General features: G+C 39.1%; 1 protein-coding gene across 1 annotated transcript in view; it reads left to right on the forward strand.

Annotated features, from left to right (window-relative positions):
• Nucleotides 1–5,613: 5,613 nt before the first annotated feature.
• The window catches only part of LOC105217072 (disks large homolog 5), a 38,931-nt gene continuing 20,678 nt past the window's right edge, over nucleotides 5,614–23,866 (forward strand). Inside the window, exon 1 of the mRNA XM_054229011.1 lies at nucleotides 5,614–5,715. The gene's annotated coding sequence lies outside the window, so the exon portion shown is untranslated. The remainder of the gene's footprint in view (nucleotides 5,716–23,866) is intronic.

A 23,866-nucleotide genomic window follows, 5' to 3' on the forward strand; every position in this document is an offset into this window, starting at 1 on the left:
CACACACAATCCTCCTTTACATCCCTCAATCGCGCTCTTCACTTGCGTTCGTCATTGATGACTTTGCTTTTTGATTGCGTTTAATTGCATTGCATTGCGGAGGACATAATTGTTGTTGTTGCCGTTACTCTTGTTGCTATTTTGACATTTCGCTGCAGGCGAGTTCAATACATTCTTTTTTTTACAGTGTCCCAAATGACTTGCAAAATGTATGGACAAAAAAACAACAACAACCATATTAAAGAAAGAAAGCAGCAGTGACTGAGGCAGCTGGATGCTGTTGTCCGCAAAGCACATGTTGCCAGCTGCAACGTGCAACAATGCGCAACACATTGTGGCCACAAAGCGTGTGTGGCTTAACAACAACATGCAGCTGTTGGTGTCTAACCCTTTAACTTTGTTGAGTTTTGTTGTTAAAAAAAATTGTTTCAAATTAGAAAAATAAATTAGAAAAATTATCGAAATTTCATATAACGGAAAATATATTGAGGAGTGTAGTGTTGTTGGCAGCAACCGTCCACATAGCACATTACAACTACTGCTAACCAATCGCTCATTTGACATTCCTCTTCGATTATTGCATATTTTATACTGTTCTACACATTTCCTTTTTCCATACTCGTTGGTTCTTCTACTCGTTACTTCAGAAAAGCTTTTCAACACAGTTGTTCTCTTGGCGCATTCGTTGGCGCTCTGAGAACTGTTATTAGACTCGCTCATTTTTTAATTACACACTGGCTCTCTTTCACCTGTGCGTTCCCAGTGGGTGGGGATGCTCGGAATGAATTCAGTTTCGAACTATTGCAGTGTTTTGAAATGACGATTGATGGGGAGGACCTGTCGCTTGGAACACAGTTGGATTTTTTTTAAATGAATTTGCTGAATATAAGGATTTGTGTGAGAACGTTTTTTGAGATCTGGTACCAATATTAATGATTTGAAGTCGATGCTGAAATTATCGGCAATAGGGGAGATTTTTAATTTATAATTATCGGAATCTTCTTGGCTAAATGGGACTTGCTAAATCAAGGGATTGCTTAAAAAAATATTTAGGTCTCCACTGCGACAACAAAGGAAAGTTGCATTATAGTTGCTTTAGCTCTGATTTCTTCCAGTGTACCCCCACGGGACACCACACAAGTGGAAAGCGACTTCTTACAAGCAGAATTTTAAAAAATCCGAAATAGTAGCAATTCGTACAAGCAACTAGCAGACAAACGGGCAGACAGGCATGCAGACGGCGAGGGGCCACTGAGCGCCAAACATAAGAGCACACGAAGAGCCAACGACAGCTCTCACACAATTCGCCGAGCTGACGAATGCGTAGAGCTTTTGCTCGGTCTGAATTCGAAACACGCTATGGCCAAAGTAGTTGGAGTGGAGGAGCCTAACCGTTAAGACACGCACGCGAAACTCGGCTAACCAAAATTTCGATGCAGAAAAAATTGGTGTTTGAAAAAAAAAGTGAAATTGCAGATGCAAAAGTGTGCTCAAGTGCCAGTCGATGAGTGAAAAGTGCAAATTGAAAAGTCAAGCAATAAAATATTCAATAAATCAATGTCAAATCACACGAAAACTGTGCAATGGCAGCAGCATTAAAAAGCGAGAAAACGAACGACGACGGGCGAGCAAACGAAAAGTGAAAAAGGACATTCACGAGCGCGAGGACGCAACGCAGGCAGCAATAAAAATTGTGACAGAAGTTAAAGAGGAATAGATACAAAGTTCTAGCAGCCAGCAGCAAACAAGCAGGCAGTAGGTAGTCACCACGACCACCAAAAGCGAGAAGAAGTACAAGAACAAGAAGCAGCAGCAGCAGCAGCAGCAGTAAGCTTGTAAAAAGAGTGCTGTAAGAAGTGTGAAAACTATAGGCGGGGGGGCGTCGCTGTCCGCAAAGGCAACGAAAGAACGAGAACGTGTGCGTGAGTGGCCCGAGAGGCGGCTGAAGAGGCAGCGAGGCAGCGAGCAGCTAGTATGTGGTGCTGCGCGCTGGCGGAAAACACCAGCTGAAACAGCGCTACAGAGGCGCAGTGCCTGCTGCGAGGCGACACAACGTCTCTACACCGTGCAAACCCTTCGGCACTACAGCTATACCAACAACAGCGCAGACACGCTTGTAATCGCACAGCGAAATGGGCAACGCAAGGTAATGAGCCAAAAATGACGGAAATTAATAGGCAAATGCAAATTTGCAGAAAAAGACGGGAGTAAGCTGTGCAGGTGAGGAGGATATTTAGAATTTTCGGAAAGCCATGAAAATGTCAGCATGAAAATAGCGTTGCATGAATTTCGGGAAAAAAAGGACTAAAAAAAATACATTTAACGCGTTGGCATGAGTGTGGTACGCGAGTGAATAACGGGCTGAAATGAGCTTTTCGTGCGAACGAGGCATATTTTTAGGGGTTTGACGTGAAAGTTATGCCTGACTAAGGCGTAAAGCAACAAAAACCGAAAACGCCAGTTGTAGAAGCAATAAAATATCAAATTATTACTATTGACACACATAAAAACAAAAACAACAAAGTGAAAGGGACCTTAGCCTCCACACACCCGCCGCCATTCGTTTAATTGCTTACTCGCTGAGTAACCTTGAATGTGCAGTGTGGCAGCGCTGTGTTGAATGCTCACACACGCCGTGGGGCTATTGGCGGGGCTGGCAGCTAGGAGGGCGTGTAACACAGCGCATCTGAAATGTTGTTGTAATACAAAATCAAAACAACAAAAACATTGAAATTGAAAATCGCGGAAAAACAATGCCAGTTATGTTGCATGCCACATGGCCAAATGCTTGACGGCGGGGCGGACCCTACATGCCTCGCGACATTCGTTGCAGCAGCCAGTCACACGGTAAACAGCAACAAGCAGCATCTTCCCAGCGCCCACCCAACTCACTCCGATGACGCATTCCAGCAGCAACAGTCTGCTGCAGAAGGTTAACTCGTTGCGTGCGGGCATCATATGTACTGCCAGTTCTGGTTACCAGCGCCACTACACAGTGGACGACCGCTCCGCTTGCAGCGCGAATGCTGAGTGCGCAAGCAGCAGACGTGACTTTGAAGTAGCCAAGCAACTGAAGATTTTGCAAGCGTCAAGTGGCACGAAAGCCGAGCGCACAAGTGAAGGTGTAGCAACAGCAACAAACACACAGCGCCACAAGGACTACAAGCAGCCTCGAAACGAAACACAACAACAACAACAGCAAGAGCAACTTGTATGCACTGGCAACACTACACAGGCAGGCAGCAAGGCTTCTACCAGCGAGCAGCGAGTACGGTGGCTTAATGCGACTCAGCGCGAGCGAATTCGAGTTGTCGACGCTGTGATTGATGCGATTGAGCGCAAATTTGAGCGCTTCGCTCGTGAAACGTTCGTGCTGTTGGTTATGCTGTTGCTAGTCGTTGCAAATGCGACGAGTGCGAGTGTAGCGAGTGCGCTCGCCATGCTTGAAGGATGTCTGTTTATGCAGTCGTATAGCAATGTTGTTTCGCTCATCGTAGTGTGTGTGGTGAATTTGAAATTGTCAGAAATAGCGAAACATAAAGCAAGTGATAAATACAGTGAAACAAAAGCAAATCAACAACACAAACAAAAGCTGTGTGCAAGTGTGTGTGGCAGATGAAAAAACGTACAAAAGGCGAGTGTGAGCAAAACGCACGGGGGCCAGAAACAACATACAAAGCAATAAAGCGAGAATATGCAAATTGAATAAAAAAGTTAACGTAAGTAAAGAGTGCAAAATAAAATGAAAATTATGGCAAAAGCACAGCATTGTGCAGGTGAAAGAGATATCAAGAAATACAATAGTGTGGTGAATGTGCGGAAAAAATAGTGAAAAAAGTGAAAAATCCGTAAATAAAAATATGAATTAAATTACGAATATGTACTAAAAAACTAAAATGGAAGAGAAATTGTTTTGAATACAAATCATAAATGTTATGAGGTGAAGTTAAGTGGTTTAAGCGTGAAATCATTCAAGAAAAATATTTTAAAAAATATATAAAAAATATATTAAATGAAACTTGGTAAAACATTAAATGATTGCCAAGTGGTATCAGTAAATATCAATTGAAAAATATAAAAAAATATAAAAAATCTCCAATGCTTGTGAAAACAAAAACAAAAATTACTTGAAAAATATTTAAACAAAAATAAAAGATTATCCTTTCAACTCACGCCAGTTTGGGCAACTGCTACTACTACTCCTAACCTATGTATGTAACCTGCTGCCAATTCAAAACAATCCAATCCAAATAGCTTATAAATAATAAAAAAAAAATAATATAAAGAAGAAGAAAAACAAAGCAAGTAACTGTTATTTCCAAAAATATTGCCAAAAGATTCACAATTCCACAGTTCGAGTATTGCAAAGGTAGGCAAAGCCTTTCAAATTGACATTGAAATTCAAAGGCAGCGCTTCGGCTAGTGAGAACCTTGAGTATTTTCAAACACAACTGAGGTCTTAACATCACACTAACTTAACAATAAGAACTACCTTTTCGAACACACTACTCGTTGACGTTACTGCAAATTACCTCAAGTCCCACTTTCCCAGCAAATAAAATCCAACCAACAACAGTAGCAAACGCCTGCGGACTACGTCAGTCGCAGGCAATCGTCATCGTCTTGTCTTGTAGTTTGTTGTCGTCGCAGCGGCGGTAAATATTCAATTTAGAAAATCAGGAAACGTGTCAGTCAACGGGCAGCGCATACCGTTGTTCAGCTGCTCGGTCAGCGCGACAGTTCGTTAAATCATTGTTGCATTGCATTGGCTGGCAACGGTGTGAGGCTAGCGCGGTGACAGTTGACGCTGTATCGTGTGTCCGACACGTCCGTTATGCCAGCGACGACCGGTGGCACAAGGAAGTCAAGTCGGAAGGAAATAGGCAGGAAAGTAACACTTTGCATACCAAAGGCAGGCACCGGATGCAGTAGCGCAATGCATGGCAGGACAACTTTAGGCGCAACATTAACAACAACAACGAGAAAAGCACGCTGCAACTGAAGAAGTGCAGCGACGAAAACACGACGTTTTGATTGTAAAAATAACTGTTAACTGAGCAACCAACAAACCGACAACTTCTGAGTCATGCGACAGTTAAATGCGGCAACAAATACAACAAAAGCAACCATTGCACGAAGGCAAGTGATGCAAAGCAGATCAGACGGCGATATTGCAAGACTTGTGCGTTAACTAAAACCAACAACACTTGTAATAATTAAACGCTGCGAGTTCTATGACGACAGCGAGCGCCGCATTCAACAAATTTAGAACACAAAGGCTAAAAGAAACTACAACTCGTGCAAGTTAAGCGGTAAATGAAAACTTTCAGCAGCCAAGTGTCGCCGTCACAAGTTGCAGAAGTTTCAATAGAAAGTTGTAATAATAACAGCAACAACAACAACAACAACTTGTAATAATGCAAGCAGTGCAGTGTATTGCGCTTGAGTTTGTTGAAAAGTGTTCCGTTATAAAAGCAGTGGCTTAAAAAAATATGAAAAGTTATAAAAACAAGGCAAAAATTCAAGAAAAATGTAATCAACGTCATAATAAAAATAAAAAAATTTAAAAGAATTGTGAATTTAAGAAAAATTGCAATTACTGATGCTTTGAGCAAAAATATATTTAAAAAATAAAAGTGTCACAAAAATATACAAATACAACAACACGAAAAGTACCAAATCTACTGAATCAAATACATTTTGATTGAAAATAAGGTGAGTAGTGATCGTGGTAGAAAAATATACGTATATTAATTATAATTTGATTAAGAGGTTAGGGGTAGTGAGGATTTTCAAAAAATCATTTTTTTTTGCATTTTCGTTAAAAGTAAAATCTTAAAAAATATTATCTGAAAATTTGAAGTAGATCCGATAATTACTTTTCGAGTTATTCGACAAATAACAAAGAGCTCTCAGGCACACTCCAAAACACTAGTGTCAAACTTTAAATGCGTTTATCTCAAAACTATGTTTTTTTCAACTGGTGACAACTGTAACTCGATAACCGCCTGATCCGAAGGATTTTTTTTTCAAAATTTCGATTTTTTAACACCAATTAACTGTTGATTTTTTTCCGAAAATCTAAAAAAAATGTCCTGAGGCCGCCACTTTGTTAATTTTTGAAAAAAGAGCTTCGGATCAGGCCCAGGATTATCTATTTATAAAACTAATTTATTTTATCCGATTGATTTTGAATGAATCTCCAAGGACTTATGATTGTCACCGCGAGGACCTTTTTTTGAAACTGGGTCTACACAGACAGCTATAACTTTGGAAATTATAAATTTTTATTTTCAAATTTTCGTGACTTTAAGTCAAAACATTGTATAATAATGCCATATTATTACTTTTGTAAAATAACATGATTTAATAGCAAAATCATCAATCTCATTTTTTGGTGTCTCTGACTACCCCTAACCGCTTAATTTTAGGAATAAATAAGATCATTGAGATCATTTAATAACTGTTTCAAGTTTAAAATGTGGCAATTTGTCAAAAATATATCTATTAAGAACAAATCAGGTTCAATATAGATATAAATTTACGATATCCCTCATAAATCCATCCAAATGTGAGCCAAACCGGATAATTTTTCGTACAGCTCGACTCAAAAACCTGCAAAAAAATTCTATTTGTTTTTTTTTTTTTTTTTGTTATAAATACATTAAATATAATAGCAAAAATTCTTAAACTTCTCTGAAAAAAAATAATACGATATTATAATATAGTAATATAATATACGATATTTCATTATACGTATCAAATATAAGATTATTTCTTGGTCAGCAATTATTTGAATCAATATTTATTTAAAAAAAATTGATTGGAATTTTTTAAGCAATACATATCAAATTTTATTATTATTTTCATTACTTTTTCAAAAATATCACTTCTCTAACAAATAACGTGTAATTTTTACGATATTACACGATAAACGCATACGATACGTTTTTACGTTCGTCTTACATCGTAATTATACTGTGAATGATTGCCTGCTGATCAAATTTAGCCTAACCTAGCGCTTGGCCAACAGGTGGCGCGGCAACGACTAGCGCATATTGGCTGCACATATTGTTGTTATTGTAAAGAACAAGCAACACGAATGCAGCGATACATATATATACATTGTAAGACACTTCAATAGAACTTCTGCATATTAACAAATTTTCATTAATTTCGTCTTACCTTGAGGTTTTCGAAGCTGCAAAACCCAATTTGACGCTCATCCAGCGTGCTAAGCACTGCTGCACTTCAGAATATCTTCATTCTAATGCGCTCAACTGCATTGCCTTTGGCAGGCACACACTACACTGATTACTACACGGATTTTCTATGAAAACACTACGCCCGCACAGATATTTCATGATTTCCTAGTAGCGAACACTTCGAGGAAACACTTTCTACACAAGAAACTATATTTTCATAAGAATTACAAGAGAAATTGATAATTTTCACCAAATTGTTCACTCGCGGCAACGAAACCGACGCGTCGAGCTTAAATGGCGGCGGAAACTGACAAGCGCAGCACTGCATTTACTCCGAACGAATTTGTTAGGGGTATTCACAGGGTGGTGCGGAATATTATGAAACGAAAAGCAAAATATTTATGAGTTGCAATTACAACAACAAAAAATAGATTATTTTGTTAAAATCTTTCATTTTATAATTTAATGCACTGAGTGCCATGATATCAGCGGCTTCTTCCGCATTAGGTGTGTGTATGAAATTAAAGTGTAAGCAAATGCGTTAAGTTAAACAAGAGATATTAGTTGGTATTACTGTGGAACTTCCATAACTCGAACTTCTATTACTCGAAGATCTCCATAACTCGAAATTTTGGAGTGACAGTAGAGTGCAACTTTCATACAAATTTCCTTCCATAAATCGAAATTTTCGACAAGGGCAAAATACAAAATCTATTCTTTACTATCGAGGCTTTATTGTACGGAGGCGAACAAAAAATATAATATTACACTTATAGATTTCATAAATCGTATAACAAAGGCTTAAGATATAGACGTCAAGAGCCAAACAAAAGCAAAATACAACAAACAAAATTACAGAAAACATCTTTTATCGTATGTCCATAAAAATTTTTTGCGAAGTAACTAAATAAAAAAGGGTATAAATCTATATTTTACAGCTTTTTCAAAATTTATATGTTTTAATGAAATTTCTATAACTCGAAGTCTCTCTAACTCGAAGTTTTTTTGTAGAATATGGTGATTCGAGTTAGATTGTTGGCAACGCGTTCGAATTCTTTTTCGCCAAACAGTGAATACCACCAACACTTTTTCGGATAGAAAATGCAGCACTGTGTTCTGTCAAATTTCCGCCGCCATTTCAGCAAAGTGCTTCAGTGCGCAGCGTCTCGTGATAGAATTTAGTTAAAAATGTGAATTTAGTGCAAATTATACTTGGAAAATATAGTTAAACGCTTTTACAACAATTGTTGAGTGCAGTCTCTGTAAGAATTCGTGAAGTGCATGGAGGTTCCGCTGTTCCACTAAGAAGTCACTGCGTTGAGGCTGCCGCCTGCAGTAAGAGTTGGAATGTTTGTATGTGAGTATGTAAGTGTATGATATTGGAGTGTTTCTGGTAATGAATATTGTATTCTAACGGAATATAGTACCGCTTTATCCATTAATAATGATCGTTTATGTTAAAGCATAGGTTGGCGTTAATGAGCAAGAGTTCCTGCAAGTGACAAGCAAGCTGGAGCCCTACCTCTTTGACTTCTTAACAAAAACAACAAATTTATGCAAGTCAGCTTTTGCAGTGCCATCTGCATGTCAAAATATTACCAAAATCAAGCAAATTGTGGAACCCTGTGTTCTTGATTGCTCCTTGCGGCTGGTAGAAACAAGTGTCAGGTTGGTAATTAGAGTGTCATCTGTTGGTCGCTTGCTGAGATCTTTGCACTGTAAGTTGCTGAGAGATCACTAACTAATCACAATAGACAGCATATATGGATGTTGTAGCACGCAAATATATATTTATCGTAAGAACTAATAACTTAAATATCGTAAAAATTTGTTTTCTGTCGAAAGGATATATGAGATGTGTTCAAAAACTAACGGGAATATTAATTTTTTGATACAATATTTATTTATTCATCTACATTATTGTTGTTGCCACCTTCAAAATAGTCCCTATTTGATATTATTTGCTTATCCCGCGCTTCTTCCTAACGTCGAAACATTTCTTAAACGCAGTTTTTTGGATAGCCTTCGGCTTTCAGCGATTTCTTGTTTGTTAGGCGATAGCTCTTTAAGGCTCTCTTTATTTTTGGAAATAGCAAAAAGGCAACCGGAGTTATGTCGGGCGAATATGGAGGCTGGGGCATCGTTACAGAACTGAATATACAGTTGAATTTCCATAACTCGAACTGCTCTAACTCGAAGTTCTCCATAATTCGAACTATTGAATTGGCAATAGAAGTCAAACAAATTACCTTCTGAAACTCGGAAGTCTGTCTAACTCGAAGTTGTTTTGTAGATTATGGTGATTCGAGTTAGAGAAGTTCCACTGTATATGAATATCAATAAATAAAATGTTGACGATTGGACTCTTCTAAGGCCATTTTACAATCTTTAAATAATTTTGTATACGTTTGAAAAAGCCAAAGGTTATTCCATGTCTCTCAGTAGTAGTTTCCCTGGCCATGGGCTGAAAAAAGTGGGTTTGAGATATGCAAAATAGACAAGGACTTGCTAATAAATTGTTGATTTTACTATATACATTGGAAATGACATCCAGAGAGTATGAGAACCTCACAAATATAAATTGATTTTTGTGAAAACTTTCCTATTAAATCTCACTTCGATCTCAGAATTTCTTTTAACCTCAACACTTTACTGCAGAACATGAAACTTAAACTGTATCGTCAAAGCAAGTTGTATGCGAAAATTGATTTATTACAAACCAGTTTTAACCTGCCGCTACAGTTGTATAAATTTAACTGCTGCTTTGGCACAAACAACCAGACTCCACCGTGTAAACGACGAGTTTATAGATGCGCATTTACACATTTACTTTATTTATGTGACAGCTGAAGGAAATGAACAGAAGGCACACCGACCGTCCGGTGAAATATGTGACCAACGAACAAAGAGCGCACATAATGAATATTCTATTATTTGCTCACAAATATGTGTATGTGTGTATGTGTGTGTATTGGTTGGTTGGTTGTTAAGTAGTACAGCGCACTATGCGGCAGCGGCGGCGGTGGCGTATGTTGCACGTACACGCAGTTAAATATTCCTAGTCAAGCGACATGTGGCATATGGCTGATAATTCACACACACACACACACACACACATACATACAAACATTGAAATATCGGTGTTTAACTGTGTATGTGTGAGAGTGTGTGTGTGTTTGTAAAACCGACTTACCGTTGTTATTAGTTGGCATAATAGATGAAATGAGAATGCAAAGACAAATGGACATAAAAGCAAACGAATAATGCATAGACACAGCGCAGAGCAACAACAACAACAACGTCATTTGTTGTTTGTGAAAATATTAACATTTACAAATGTTTGCCAACACAAAGGCAAATGAAGGTTCGCATTCATTGCAGTAGCCGCCTGACTGCTGGCTGAGTGTGTCATTTCGCCACTGCGGCATGCGCCGACAGCCGGTGTAATAACGCATTCAAGCCGAGAGTGTCCATTGTAGTTGCAATAAATGAGGAGAGCAGGAGTGTAAGGGCGAAGAAGAGGCGGGTGAGAGGAAGAAAGGGAGTGAGGGGTGTCCGTAGCGTTAAAACAATGAAATGTGAAACATTTGTGTGGAACTTCAGCTTGCTTGTGCTATATTTATACAGCATGTAATGCTAACTAACTCCATCACTTTACACAAAAACAAATACAAACACAAGCGCAGAAATGTAGATTTACAGCAATTCTTTATTTTAGCACGAATGTCCTTCGCATTCGCATTCGGTGTTGTTTGGGGCTGTGCACTGCGCTGTGACTTAATTATTCCTTCTTAGCAGTGTTCTTCATTGTTGTTGCTGTTGTTGCCTTGTTTTGTTACTATTGCAGTCATTGCTCGCCTACTTTCACCACAAAAACAAAAACAAAAAAGCCCTAAACTTAGACAATAAAATTAATTATCCAAACATTACACTGCATTAGGCTATACGTTGTTCGTTGTGTGTCTGTAGGCTTTGATAAACTCAAGTGTTCTGCTGAAAAAACAAGAAAGAATCTTTATTAGTTACATACTTGTATTAGTATTTACTGCCTTATAAGTCCGTGGCAGCTCCTCAAGCAACTGAGTACTAGCTACTTAATAACCACTACAAACATACATATACTATATATCGAAATATCCTAATATATACAGTGGAACTTCTCTAACTCGAAGATAGGAATTCTTAAAAATCTGCCTCGATAGTAAATTTTTAAATTTTGTGTTATGTTCTGGTCGAAAAGTTAGATTTATAGCAGAAATTTTGTATGAAATTTGACTTCTATTATTATGGAGATCTTCGAGTTATAGAAGTTCGAATTAAATAAGCTCCACTGTAATTGCGTTTGTGTTAACTACTAAATTCCTTAATTTCCTTCGCTGCGTTTTCGATTTTCCTTTAGTTCGTGCACACGTGCACACTTTGGGACAACGCGGAGACATTCAAGGTCATTTGTTTTTGACTTCATAATTACTGGTAAAGGTAGATAGTTTATGGGAAAAACCAAAAATCGAAACCAAAAATATATTAGCAAGCAAAGTCCAAGCTGGAGGAAGCCGCGGAAGAGGACGTCCTCCACTCCGGTGGAAAGACCAAGTGCAAAGTGACCTGGCTTCACTTGGTGTTTCCAGGTGGCGCCAAAAAGCAAAACGGAGGACTGAGTGGCGCGCTCTGGTTAAAACGGTTCCTACGCCAAATATATGTATATATATCAGTCCAAGTAGACCCGCAAACCACAGCAAGTCTCTTTTGACTTCTTTCTCTCAAAGAAGACATATGAAACTTTGACTATACTTTATTTTTGTATTCTTTAAAGACATTCAGTAAAATATTTGAATAAACAAGTTTACAAAAATAATTAAACAGCACAGCACACATAACCTCAAAGATAAGAGGAGTCGTAAAGCCGTCCGTTATCTCTATGCAATTCACTTTACAAAGTTTTGTCGTAAAAATACTCATTAAATTCAACGTAAAAGCGCAATTAAACTTGCAGAGCGCGCAAGACAGACAGCAAATGTTGAACTCTGATAATGAAGCATAACTTTCGGCAGAAACAGTTTGATGTATTTGGCAATTTCTGGTATTTCTTTGGAAATTTGTTTTGAAGACACATCATGTTTGCCGTGGGTTTATTAAACAAGAAAGATGGGAGAGAATGGAGCAGACAAAAGTTGATCCGATGAGAATCTCTGAAGTAAACGCACGAGAAGCATACTTTTAGGCGATTTAGAGCAAATTCTTTGTATAAGTTAAAAAAAAAAATCAAAAGACGATCTCATTAATTTCAAGAGAAATAGTTCGAGTACTCAGCTACATTCTAAAAATCTCGTGTAAGTGTAATATTGATCTTATGTGGGATTTGAAGTGATCTTAAATGAATTACCAGATCAGTAGGTCAGTAATTGGGGTAAATGTATCGTTGTGATACGATCTTGAGTGAATAAGGTTTTTCTATAAAAGTCTAAATCTTATTATATTAGGTCTAAAATTTTGCTTCCGCCCCCTTTTTTTGTAAATTTAAGGCTTTATTGTATAAAAATGGTTACAAAAATTTTATTCAAAATATTGGCCGTCGCTAGCTACTTTTTTTGACCAACTTATTGGCAGCATGCGTATTCCGTGACGAAAGAACTCTTCATCTTTCGAGTCGATCCAAGTATAAATCCAATTTTTGACTTCTTCATAAGAACTGAAGTGCTCGTTAGCTAGACTGTGTGCCATCGATCGGAACAAGTGGTAGTCAGATGGAGAATAAGGCGGGTGGGGTAAGAACTCCAATTTCAGCGTCTCCAAATATTTTTTAATCACCTTTGCAAAGTGAGGCCGAGCATTGTCATGCTGGAGAATGACTTTACCGTGTCTTTCCTCGTACTGTGGTCGTTTTACTTTAAGCGCTCGGCTCAAACGCATCAATTGCGTTCGGTATCGATCTCCTATGATGGTTTCACTTGGCTTTATAATAGCTCATAATATATCACCCTCAGTGGGTCCCACCAAATGCAAAGCATGGCCTTGGCGCCGTGAATGTTCGGTTTTGCCGTCGATGTGGAGGCATGTCCAGGCTTTCCCCATGACTTTCTTCGCTTAGGATTATCGTAGTGGACCCATTTTTCGTCGCCAGTTACAATGCGATGTAAAAATCCCTTTTGGTTGTGCCTTTGAAGCAGCTGCACACATGCAAAGAAGCGTCGTTCGACATCTCTTGGTTTCATAAGTCATAAGGAACCCAGTTTCCTTGTTACTGAATCATCCCCATGGCTTTGAGGCGTTTTGATACGGCTTGCTGTGTCACTTGCAACGATTCGGCCAATTCCTCTTGGGTTTGAAACGCATCTTGGTCCAGTAATGCTTCCAATTCAGCATCTTCGAAAATCTTCTCCCTTCCACCACCATGCCGGTCTTCGACTTCATAATCACCATTCTTAAAACGTTGAAACCATTCGCGACATGTTCTTTCACTTAGGAAAGCCTCACCGTACGTATCCGAAAGCATTCGATGAGCCTCAGTCGCACTTTTCTTGTAATTAAAAAAGAAAAGCAAAATTTTCCGCAAATGTCGAGAATTCGGCTCAAAAAGTGACATTTTCAATTGAGAATAAGTTTGGGATGCAAACAGGTCTCTACAAATATTTTGTTGGTTTAAAGTTGACACAAATGTCCAAGATCGATATAAAACGTTTTAATCGATTTAATCGACCAGTGCTTGACACTAGAGACATCTATTGGAAAACGGCGGAACGGCAAAGTTGTAGACCTATCTTGTTATAATCAATTTAAATTCCAGATTTAGCCTCAACTTCGAATAGGCAGACATATTTATACCAAAAAGAAAAGGAAATTCAAATTAAAATCCCAATTGCTCTAGTACATGTGATCAATTTCCAATTCTTTTCCTTCAAAATAGAATTCTACATCTAAATTCCCATTTCATGGCGAAGAGCAAACAAATTGTGCTGGTCAATATCCAAAATCACACATGAACACACATTTAACCATACATGAAAGTATCTCACACCCTCAGTTTCAAAACCCCTCTTCGGTTCACACACACACAGAGAAGTTTACACATAAATTCCGAAAAGCGTATTGTGGCTGCCACAAAACCGACTTTGCTTTGAATTTCTTAATGGCGATTAATACATAAAATCGCATTGAACTTGCCACTGCTGCCACACAATTGAGGAATACGCGTATAACAAGAGCAAGGAAAATAAAATACAATAAAATTTACCAAGCTACACAACAACAACAAAATGCCGACATATACTAAATTTCCATTGTATTCAAGCAAGTCCAAGTAGGCAAGTGGTGAGTGAGTGCGGCTTTCGAAATGGAGCATTAAATGTGCTTACAAGCAAGCAGCCTGCCTACCACCACTCTCGGCCGGCCAATAAAGGAGTGTAATCCACTTTTTGTTTGCGTAGACATGACGATATGGCGAAGCAGTAGAAGCTTGGGGAAAAGTTTGGCAAAAGTAGCGCGCGCAAGAAGACATAAAAGTCCAATGAAGACTTAGACGACCAAACAAATGAAGCGAGTGTGGCAGCAGAGTGGGGTAGTAGCGAGAGAGAGAGAGAGAGAGAGGAGGGCCGTTTGTTGTGGTGCGTGTAAGCGGGTCATTTGTATGTTTTTATTGTGTCACCAACTTTAATGTCAAGCATTTCCGTTATATGCCAAAAGCGGTGTGTTGGTGTGTAGAAGAATCTCCAGTGTGTCAGTGTGTGCTGTCGGTCAGCATGAAGATTTGAGCAAACAAATGAAGTCGCCTCGCAGTGGATGCGTGTGTGTGTGTGTGTAAATATTTGAGAGCGTCAAATTGTGCTACTTTCTGCTGTTTGAGCCGTGAGAGTTTATGAGTTGTGCTGGCGAAGGACATCAAAGGCGCACTTTGTGTGTGTGTATGTCTGTTTATCTTCATATTTGCGCCGTAATGTATGCTTGCAGTCTATGTGACATGGTGAATATTTTAAAATGCTGCTGCCAAACATTTTCTAATTTTTTTACAGTATTCTTTACTCTTATTTGCGTAGTGCTCGTGTCTTCCAAGTTTCTCACGCTGTACACATTTACTCATAGCACAGAAAGTTGGTAGACATGCGTGCGTGTGACACACTTTGTAAAGCACTGCCAACCCTCTTAATGCCGTTATTCGCTACAATTTCGCCTGTCATGATTAGGTATATAACGGTTTGTGCTTGCCTGTGTGTAATTGTAGCCTGACTGCTATCCAATCAATAGTTCTTGTTAGACACAAAACGACGACAGTCGTGAGTCAAACACGTAATAATAACCTTCAAGTATTAATTTCATTTTCATGCCGCCTCATGCCACTCGCCACTGTCGCTACAAACCGTTAGTTGGTGTGTGTGTGTTGTTAGTTGTTGTAAGCACAACTAGGTTTCACTAATTCTTTTCGATTTCCTTTCTTCGATTTCACTTTTCTTGTTCGCAAACAATTTATTTGAGTTTTTATGCCTTCGTGTGTTCGCCGAGTATTGAAAGGCAGCGCACAAAAGTCGCTGTTTAAAAGTCACAGCGAACAAGCAGAGATGTGAAGAAGTAAAGTAGAAAAAAGTAGAAAAGTAGGAAATAATGTGAAAGTTAGCAGAAGTCAACTGAGTGGGAACTAAGAATCTTTGCAAGAATTGCAGTCACACATTCCACTTCGACGAGCTCCTTTACCTCCGCTACTTACTGAATTCCTTTTCTACTGCGAATTAATTTGTGCACTGAGCGCGAGAACTTTTTCAATAACATCGAATAAGCGGACGCATATAACGCACATACTAAGCACTTCTGCTGCATCCTAAGGCTGGCTGGCTGGCTCGTTCACTCGCTCACTCACTCGCTGGCTCACCCATTCGGAAGCCGCATTGTGCGAAACTCTTTTCTTAAGTTGTGTTGCAAAGGTGAAAGGTGGTGTAGTAAGCCACTTAAGTGGCATATTTCACATTTTATGATGTTGCTTAAGGTGTGCAATAACAGCGGCTTTAGAAAGTATGTGGCATATTTCATAAAGGAAATTTGTAGATGGCAGAGCATGTGAGCTTTCTTGAGTTGCCCTCCCAGAAAAGTTGCTCATAATGTATATGGTTTGTCTATAAAAACAATTTGTGGTTACAACGACTTAGGAACACCCGCCGTGCGTTAACTAAATATTAAAAAAAGTTCCTAAACCTCTCTCTCATAAAGTAGCTGAAGTGTTATGTGCTCGTTAATGTAATTATGCAGCAGCACGCTGCTTAGGCTGAGCACACATAAGAAAGTGAAGTTAAAAATATACGATTTAATTGGTCAGTTGAGCAGACAGCTGAGAAGACATATGACGTGTGTTCAAAAAATAACGGGAATTTTCGGTTTTCGAAAAAAATATTCAAAAATTTTAACAATATTGGTTTATTCGTCTTCAAAATGATTCCTATTTATTAGTTGAAATCAAAAAATACAAATTTTTCAAATTTATCTTTAACATTTAATGGTAATATACGGTTTTGGCATTCGTTTTTCCCATTAAGGGGCTATTCTGGTCTGGCATGAATTTTAGGCTTTTTTTAAACTAATATAAACAAATGAAAACATTTTTTCCATTATTATATATGTTTTTTTATTGACATTTTAATAATATAAAAAAATAGCAAGAAAAAAACCAAAATTCGTCGAAATATGGGCCGGTGGAGTGGGGGATTCAAAAAAAAAAAAACGGAGCGTCCTGGTTGACGTGATTTCAACACTTGTAGAGATCTAAAACACAAAAAGACAAGAAGATTCTTCATTAGCAAGGATGTCGTTATCGGGTTGACCATTTTCAGAAAAAAAACAAAATAACAAAATGGCGTCGACTTGAAAAAAAATTTTTTTTGACCCGATTTTTTCGACCTTTTCGAATTTTTTAAAAATACTTCAAATCAAAATTTTTGGAAACTCAAGGCAGACACGATAGAGAAATGTATAAAGAAGATATATACCAAATTTCAGGAATCGGTTCAGTAGAACTTGAGATATCATGTCAACCACCTCAAAAAAAGTAGTTACGATAAAAACGCGTTTAAAGTTTAGGAGACCGTTCGAATTTTCGAATTTTGAAAAATCCTTCCAAGGTCATATTTTCGAATATCTAAACTTTCAAAATATGCAAAAAAAAAGGATTTTTTTTTTCAAAATCCTAGACCAGAATACCCCCTTAAGTTTTTCTCACTAAAAGGAAGTACTCACCAGCATCTTTATAGATAAAATCCAAATTAATGTCTCATATATCAAGGAGTTTCGGATCCATTTTGCAGTTACAAAATTTTTCAGTTCATTTATGTGGTCTCCATATGACTGGCGGCAGTTCTCCCACATTTCCAAATCTCTATAAAGTCAATACCAAAAAGTTGCTCATACGCCACGTCCATCCGCATGGCTATTACTTAATAGTGGAGAATGTAGTGCCCGAGCAAAACGTATGTATTTAGCAAAATAAATAAATTATTATACAAAAACAATATAGAACCCTTTCTTGCAGTCCTCTTCACAGTGTTAAGTTATTAAGACGGCGGGTCACATGCGACCCTAAATTGCACACACACATACAAACACAAACAAATGCATATACAAGCGTGTGAATGACAGCGGCGCTATCGCAAATAGCCTAATTTCACTTTAAAAAGGGCTTATATGTACGTATATATATATGCGATTTCCTGCGCTAATACCCAAACACACACACACGCACACATATACAATTGAACTCAAACATTGCGCTCCCCACCTGCGCTTCTTCGCAGCTGCTCATCTTTCAACATTTCCCATTTTATGCCACTTTCTCTCATATTTGCTGCGTCTTAAGTGATTTTCGTGACGAGAGGACACTGTGGACACCCGTGATGGGGGGTTTATGTGAGGGACAACGAGTACAAGCGGCATTGCAGATGGTGCCCTTATACTTATTGCTAACGCCATAGATCCCAATGAGGGTCCACTGTGCATCTGTTTGCGTGCGTTTCATACGCCTTGAAAGTGAATTCCAAATGTGGAATTATGTGTGTGTGTCGAGCACATAAATTTGCGGCTACGACTGTGGCTGTGGCGGCTGCAACGGCAATGAAGGCGAAAGCGAGTCCGAAGGCAACGCTGCTACGCTGCGCCTGCCAGTGCATAAATAAAAAAGGATTATTCGGAATGTGCGAGCTGGTTGATTTTGCTTACTTTCGCTAAGCTTTAATGGGGTTGTTAAGATGCTGCTACCTATTCGAGCGCTTACCACTTTCTTTTGGCTGCGGTGCTAACGTGGTTTGCTTGCTTGTTGTTGCTATTATGCTTACTTAAGGGTTGTGTTTTTTCGCATATATTTTCTATTCCTTTTTTCATTTGTAAATCTCGTTGCGGCACACAGGTGCGCTTACTTCTATATATACGAGTATATAACGGTGTTTATGTATGTGCATGTGTGTGTGTGTGGCAGTAGATAGCGCCAAAGCATTTCTTTTCACGTAAGAAAAATAAGTTCTTAAGCTTTGCCGGATAGGTATTTCGTGCATATGACCGTTATCCATCCTTTTTCTGGTTATGCTGAGCCATTGGCGGAGGCAGTGAGGCGCGGAAATGAGACATTAAAATTGCAAATTTTCTGCGCCGTTCCATGATGATATTGGAAAATGCTATTATCCGCGACCAAATATTTTGCTTAATTTTCTTTTGAGCGCGTATGTATGGTGTGCCCCTAACTATGTGAAGGGATTTTAATTTTGATCAGACAATAAATTTTTGGGAAAAATTTAAGCTCTTAAGACTATAACTAGATGAGGAAATTACAATTTGAATTTATTATTTTATTAGGACGGTTTGAAGACTAAGGGTCGTAGCTGTTTTGATCGCTCTACCGATTGCCATATTTACTCAGAATATGTTGTGAATGTCTGGAGGTGAATGAGGACAAGACGAAATATCTCCTGTCATCAAGCAAACAGCAGTCGCCGCATTCGCGTCTTGGCTCCCACATCACTGTTGACAGTCATAACTTCGAAGTCGTAGATAATTTCGTATACCTGGGAACCAGTATCAACAACACCAACAATGTCAGCCTCGAAATCCAGCGCAGAATCACTCTTGCCAACAGGTGCTACTTTGGACTGAGTAGACAATTGAAAAGTAAAGTCCTCTCTCGACGAACTAAAATCAAACTCTACAAGTCGCTCATTATTCCTGTCCTGATGTATAGCGCCGAGGCGTGGACGATGTCAACATCAGATGAGACGACACTAGGAGTTTTCGAGAGAAAAATTTTGCGCAAGATTTATGGTTCTCAGAACATTGGCATTGGCGAATTCCGCAGACGATGGAACAAAGAGCTGTACGAGTTATACGACGACATTGATATAGTTCCGCGAATAAAAAAACAGCGGCTACGCTGGTTAGGTCATGGACGAAAACACTCCAGCTCTGAAAGTGTTCGATGCAGTACCCGCCGGAGAAAGCCGAGGGAGTGGAATGCCTCCGCTCCGTTGGAGGGACCAGGTGGAGAGCGACCTGGTTACACTTTGAATAACCAACTGGCGTCGAACTGCGATGGAAAGAGAGGAGTGGCGCGCTCTCATCGATTCGGCTATAAGCGGCTAAACGGTTCAACGCCAACTTGTTGTGAATGTCAAAGTTTTTTTCGAAGATTTATTCTCTCTTTAGATGTAGTAAGATTAAGGAGGTTCCACCTATTCGTGATTTATATAGCGATCTTTCATACAACAGATTACACGGACTATCCGGAGATTAATATTATTTTTTTCCTTTCATGGAAGTCTAGCTTCCTTGTTCTGGTTTAAGAACTCACCGTTCTTTGGTTTGTTAGAATCCAAAGTATGATGTATGTTCAAAAAATAACGGGAATTTTTATAAAAAAAAAAACTAATTCATTCGTCTATATTAATTTGTCGCCTTCAAAAGAGACCAATTGTCGAAATACTTCCAAACTCAATTTTCGGGATAGCCTTTGTCTCTTTTAGCCATTTCTCGTATGCTTGTATGCCGCTATTTTATGAACACACCCATATATAATTGTTCACACAACAATTTGAGGAAAATCAAAAGTTTGTAGAATTCAAAAACTTTGTCAATTTGGCCAGACAAAGCTTACCTGCCAAAGCACAATACTATGAATTGACCAAAGCTATTTACTAAGAATTCTTTTTAAGCTTAAAGACGACATTTAAATAAACCGTAACAAATAGAATTCGCGCATTAAATGTAGAAAAACTTATTCCTAAATACAGAAAATAAACAAAAGTTGTAAAACTTCAAAATACTTTGAAAAAAAAAAAATCGAAACTTAATCTAAACTTTGCGGCAAAGTTTGGCAACGGTCCCAAAAATTGCCGTTATATCGATAGGAATTTGTTTCGCAACACGCGGCGTTTGAAACCTTTGGCTTCATTTGCTTTTGCATTGGCGGCGAACAGTCATAACTTTTAATTTACTTCACACCTGGGGTCCATATGCTGGCACACAGCTCCACCCCTCCACCGAAACAACCTGCACTGATGAAAGTGCAAATAAAAATATGAATAGGGACGTCGCGCACCTGAGTCTTGAAAACCGCACCACAAATGCTGAAATGTAAAAAAATAAATATTAAAGCGTGAATTCAAATAACGGTGAAAGAGTTGTGTGAGATACATATCCCTGTATATGATATAGAATTATTGAAATGAATGCTTGGAATTGAGTCGGTGTTGTTGTCAAGTGGAGGCGCAACTAACCTCACTAAGCACACGGCAGCAGACGCCAAATGAACCAAACAAGCAATTGGGGCGCGAGTGGCAAACAGTAGAGAGGGGGAAATGCATAGAACGAATGAGTGCTGCTGGCGGTGAGGCAAAGGATGCGACGTAAAAAAGTAATAACTTTCGTGACATCTAGCATTGTGGGCCAAACATGCGCGCACGCACACACACACAGACACGCGAGCAATGAAACATGGCGCACTGAATATGCCATGTGTTTGTACATTCTCATTTCGTGCGCTCATAGAATTGACAAGAGTAATAACGGCAGCCAACTTTTTGTGCCGCTTTGTGCTGCTCCATTTACCTTCACGCTACAACATCACGCCACGCCATGCCATGCCATGCCGCTCCAAATTATGCCGCGCCACGCTACGCCACTCCAGCGCTGCCACGTGTAGTTCGTTGCTCGTCAGTGCACGAGCACTCCGTTCGCCGTTCACCGCTAGGCAAAGCGCCATCCTTTCCGGCGCTTGCATCATATCAATGTTCATATCAAGCATGTCATGGCGCTTTTTGCCACTGCGCGCCGCACGCCGTGCCACTTGTGACAGCGCAACGCCGCTGTCGATGTGTTATTCGGCTGCCAATAGAGACAACCGTTATTTGAGTTTTGAATTGTGCACGCGCCTGGAAGAATACGTAGATTGATGGCACTGACTCTACGAGTATGTGCTGGTGGTGCGGTGGGCACGACGCCGTTGGGGAGGCGCAGTCATTTGATTGGGAAGCGCAGCGTGTAGAGATGGAGCGCCGAGTGTCTCTTCGAATTTCGTCAAAAGACAGTTATTGCTTGATTTTCATATTTTTTAAGCCTCTTACAGCAGACAGCAATATATGGCTGAGCACTTTAATTTACGCTTCCACAAATGCGATGCGACAATATGCTATCAAAGTTTGTTACGTCAGCGCTTTGTGTGAACGATTTGTTGCAAGCAATGCTGACTTGAAGCAAGTTATTGAGCTATTAGATAATATGTCTTATGTCATATTTGAAAGGCGAGGAGTTAGAAATATATTTATATTGGCAAAAATAATGAAATCTCTGAAAAATTTTTGATGCGATTTTGTGTTATGTCCATATGTCCATTGATATTAGATTTTCCTGGAAACATCTATATTGAGCATACTTACTGTATTAACAACCTCCACTTGTAGTTCTGTGTAAATTCTGCCATGTTTTTGTTTTACAAGTTTTGTCTTTTTTGCCAAAATTAAGAAAAAAAAAAACGAAAACAGAAACAGAAACAGAAACGGAAACAGAAACCATTTAAAAGTTGAAAAGTTTATGCCTTCGTGCTGAACAAAAGTCAGCCAGGCAGACATTCCCTTGTTTCCTGTCGAAATAATTCTTTTTGACACAAACACACACACTAACGGTACTTGTGTACATATGTATGTGTGCAACATGCATGCCGCATTTGTTCTCACATTCCGGTGCTTTGTAGCCAAAATATTTGCTTCTTACCGAAATATTTGTTACATTTTTTGGCCAACTACACTCTCGCCCCTCTTCGAACACTTTGCCACAAATGACACATACAATACATGTGGCATGCCTCTTTGAGTTGTTGAGCTGCCTTTATAGTTCTTGCTATCTAATTAGATTTGCTTGTGCTTCCTATAAATTTAAAACACGCGTTCTTGGTAAGCCATAATGAAATATTGGCGCAATATATGCCGACGCTCGTATAAATAAGTTGACTCTACGCAGTATTCGTCTCGTAATTATATGGTCGGTGTGGCTGCTTCGCAGGCAAACTCACTTATATGGTACTTTTCGAATGTATGTACATACTCACATATGTTCACGCATAGTTATTTCGCTTCATTACATAAATATATGTATGTAAGAGTGCTCATTTCCGCCATCATATCCGCGTATCCGCTCTCCACACATATCCGTTTCCGCCGGTGCGTAGCGGTGCCGTCCTGCGCCCAGCGACGCGACTGTGGCATTACCACACACGTAAATTAGTTAGGCGACTGGGCGCTGTATCGGTAGGATATTAAAAGAAACTCATCTTTAAATTGGTCAAATGTATTATGTACAAACACAGCGATATACAAGCCCACATACATAAGTACATGGCGGACGTGACGACATGTCACGAACAAGTTTTCGTAGAAATATCTGCAACAAAGCCATTAACGGTATAATTTGATATTTTTACATCAATTTCCAAGCGTCCTTAGGGCTAAATATAACCTCAAAAAACAAGGGGAAGCCAGGTCCAAGGGTAAAACCATAAGAAACGTATCTGATAAGGATCTGATGAAGATACTTATGAAGCATAGAAGAGAGTATCCCGATTAATACGTCGGCTTTTAAAGTGCTAGAAAGTACCTTAAGCATTCAGTGAGGTTTGATCAAATATCATCTGCCATCCAATAAACAGTCAACCCTTTCGAGACTCGGTTCCCACTTCACTGTTGGTCACTTCACACAATTTTGAAGAGAATTTCACTTATTTTGGAATCAGCATTAACACCAACTGTAATGAAATCCAAGGCAGTATCAGTCTTACCAATTCTCTTTCTCGATGAATAAAGACCAAACTCTACAAGCCTCTTATTATCATTCCCATCCGAGGCTTCGAGTGGAAGGTTTTGTGGAGAATTTATGGTTCTTTGCGCATTGGCTACCACGAATATCACATTCGAGTTTGAGTTGTACGAGTTATATCGCGACATTGACATACACACGTAATAGTCAGCTGATTAGGTCATGTGGCCTGAATGGATGAGAACACTCCAGCTCTGAAAGTATACGATAGAGTACCCGCCGGGGAAAGCAGAGGAAGACCTCAGCCCCATTGAAAGACTAGGTGGAGAAGGCTATAATGACAAGAGCGGTGTCTACCCCAGTAAAGAAGAAGAAGAGTTGATCATAACAATGGTCAGTCT

This window comes from Zeugodacus cucurbitae, chromosome 4 (assembly GCF_028554725.1).
Source record: "Zeugodacus cucurbitae isolate PBARC_wt_2022May chromosome 4, idZeuCucr1.2, whole genome shotgun sequence".
Lineage (NCBI taxonomy): Eukaryota > Metazoa > Arthropoda > Insecta > Diptera > Tephritidae > Zeugodacus > Zeugodacus cucurbitae.